The following is a 3,511-nucleotide window of genomic DNA, read 5'->3' on the forward strand; positions in this document are numbered from 1 at the left end:
GTAGAGGATTCTACATCAAATGGGTTTAGCTTGTAGCTTTACCTAACTATGTGGAGATTATTGTCAAAAACATGTATATTGTCTAATCAGCGGTGTACCGTGAAAATTATTGTTTAATTAGTGATTTTTTATTCATAACTATAATATAATATAACGAATAAACGTTAACACGTCAAATAACCATGGCTGGACGAGGCATTTAGTTGTTCCATTGCCGACCCTTCTGTTGAATTTTTAATTTTTCTTAGAAGTGGAAGGGGCTAGGGCCACATTGTTTTTCACAAGTCACAATGTCCAAAATTACCTTTTGTCGACAAAAGAATTATTAAGAAGATACCAGTTACATCAGACATCTGTAGTAACGGAAGGAGCAAAAAAACAAAAAAACATGAACATGGGAAAGGTCCTCGGTCCAACATGGACACATGTAAGAAGGGAACATGTATTTTGAGATTTTTTTTTTAGGTGGACGGGGAAAAACCCCACCGGTTGTTATTCATTCTCGAAAGCGGCCAAGAAGTCAGTCCATGTACACATGAGGGAGAAACAGGGGGAGAGATTTATTCTGTCACAGCTCTCGCAAGAAGTGGGACCGGAGCCGGTCAAGCGGCTCGCGGTCGACTGGGCGGAGCCTCCTTCTCCAGAGAGATAAGTCATCGCAGGCTCTCCGGAGGGTCGAGGCGGTAGAGTTGGTCACCCCGTTAAAAACGAGGTCATTCTGGGACTTCCAAATGGACCAAATGATGGTCGCAAGCCCGAACTGCCACATGCACGGGGGAGCCTGGGTTGGCCCCGGAAGATCCCAGATGGAGAAGACACCGACTGGGATTGGGACATCCAGCCTGGCCCAGAGCTCGGCAGCTCCGGGGCAGTCGAAGAACAGATGGCGCCCAGTCTCGGGGGTGCCGCATGCGGCACACGCAGAAGAGGGGGTGCACCCCTTACGGAAGAGGTCCGCCCGAGTGCTCAGGCGGTCGATGTCGAGAAGGTACGCAAAAATCTTGACCTTGGTGGGGGTTCGAAGGGACCAGGTCAAGCAGGCCGCCGTGTCGACGGGTCGCGCCGGTGTGAGGGCGCGGTAGGCCTCACAGGAGGAGAAGCGGGATGTCGAGGGAGAATCGATAGTGCGGCGGTCCTCCCCCTCCTGGAGCGCAGTGGTGTCGATGAAGTGCCGGACAGCAAGGAGCTCGGCCTCGGCAGCCCTGGTAAGGCGGTCCTGGAGGTCCAGGCCCTGCGATACCACAAAGCCACAGAGGCATGGCGACGAGTGATGTGGCAGAAGAGGGCGGGGAAGCGCGCCACGAGTGGCTCCCCAGGAAGCCACTTGTCCAGCCAGAAGGAGGTGGAGCGGCCGTCCACCACCGTTGCCCTGGTGATAGAGCGGTAGAGTGGGAGGCACTCCTCGACAATCCTCTCCAGGAAGGAGGGGGAGGAGGAGGGGTCCCCGAAATCGCGACCTGTGTGAGAGAAATACCAAGTCTTCCAAGGCAGAGAGTTAGATTGGTGGAGTTTGTGTACAAAGTTTAGGAGCAAGCACCTGTTCTGCCGGTGCAGATCCTTGATGCCGAAGCCACCCTCCTATTTAGACAACAAAATTTTATCCCAAGCGATTAGACAACGAGCACCAGAACAAGAATCCTTCCCGGTCCAAAAAAGGGCACGACGCCTCTTATCAACAGAATATCCCGCGGACAAAATTTTCCACAACAAAAATCATGCACCTCAGATTTGAACTGACAGATTGGAGAAGACAACGAAAATTGGAAAACAAAACGATCATGGCACATGCTGAAGAACAACCAAAGCACCCTACAAAAAAAAGATGGTGCATTTGTGACGGTTCAAAAATCTCCTGTCCATCATAGACAGTGTCGACGCATAGCCCGAGACCCAAAAGGCTATACCTGACAGGGTGATGAAGATGTTCAAGAAGATTGTGCGGACGTGCAGTGGAGGCATGCCTCGAATCCTTCGGGGCGCTCCGTGGACTCATGAGGTCGGGCTCGATGATTAATCTCTGCAACTGTCACCGTATGTCCAGTGGGGAGTGAAAGTACCTGCTGAAAGCCTGAACGTACTGTAATACAGTACTGTTGGAGTACTTGCATCAGTTCACCACTAGCGTAATACAGTGTTGTGTACAATGTTTGATTCCAGTATTTCAGTCACGTAATTCACGAGAGCATAATGCCCTACGTACCACTGCTCTCGTGATGTAAGATGCGCAGCTGCTAACAGTTCTATCTGGTTGATCAGAGCTCTGACGGAGCACCAAAGTTGAACTTGAGAAACCGACTATTTGTACTTCGCTGCAGCTAGCTTAACTGAACCAGAAACCGCGGGAAAGGCAGACCATTTGAAAAAAATGTCCAAGTACAGCGCTCGATGAATTTATGGGTTCTGGCAAATGCTTGAAATGATGAATGAACAACAATACTAACATGTCACAACGCTGCAATAAAGTTGAATCCGTTGGTGTCCGACAATCAAGGTGCGTGGCGTGGCGATGTGTGCAGAGATTTGTAACTACATATGCAAATTAGAGTAGGCGCCAACCAAAATCAGCAGCAGGGTGGCACATTTTATTTCCGCAAGATCTCCGACCAATCACCCATATATAACTTGTCTAGAATGCAAAACGATATCTCGCCCATCAGTGTGCACTACAAGACGCGAAAACATGTAGACACAATTCCATCAGTACGGCACAACAAGTTTGTTTGCATCTGCAGCAATCAATGGTACTATTTGGGTGGTGCTGGCCTGAACCTGGATCCACGGTCCACAGCCTAGCCCAACAGTGCTTCCTTCGGCTACCAACTACTCCATGTCCTATCCTCACGGTATCAACATACAGTCGCTCTGCGCCTAATCCAAATAACAGTGGCATGAAGATCTGGATTGATTGGCCGTGCGAGACCTTTCGCTTCAGCCTGCACCAGTGCAAGTAGGCAGCCGAATGGACTTCTCCTTGAAGGTGCAGCGATGGCGATTGCGTTTGCGGCCAAGCTGCGTCACGTCGCTTGGACGTACGCAGATGAGAGAAACGAGACCCACTGGCTGTCAAATTTCAAATCCGTATGTTCTAAAGTTTAGGTACTAGGACAAAGTGACTGGGAGAAAAAACTGTACTCCTATTTTTCTTTCCAAATATATAGATTTGGTATTGTGTGCCAAGTCCCCCACCTCGATCGTGCATCATCACCATGCGGTGCTCAAATGCTGTGTGATCTTCAGCAAGCGCGTTGTGCATGATTTGAGGGAAACAACGCTGCTCTTCTTGATGTTTTTATGCCATTATTTCTTGGTGTATTACTGGTGAACGACAAGCGTCTGATCTAGGGACTAAACAAAGGAGTTGCTAATGATACATCAAGCACTATTTGCTCTGCTCAGGGCAATATTTAATAGTAAGTTTATTTATGGATATGCGAGCTAAAAACGTGTCACCACTATATCTGACAAGATGAGCAGAGTTCGCTTGTCTAACAGGGTGAAGGTGTTTGCTAAC

This window comes from Lolium perenne, chromosome 2 (genome assembly GCF_019359855.2).
Source record: "Lolium perenne isolate Kyuss_39 chromosome 2, Kyuss_2.0, whole genome shotgun sequence".
NCBI lineage: Eukaryota > Viridiplantae > Streptophyta > Magnoliopsida > Poales > Poaceae > Lolium > Lolium perenne.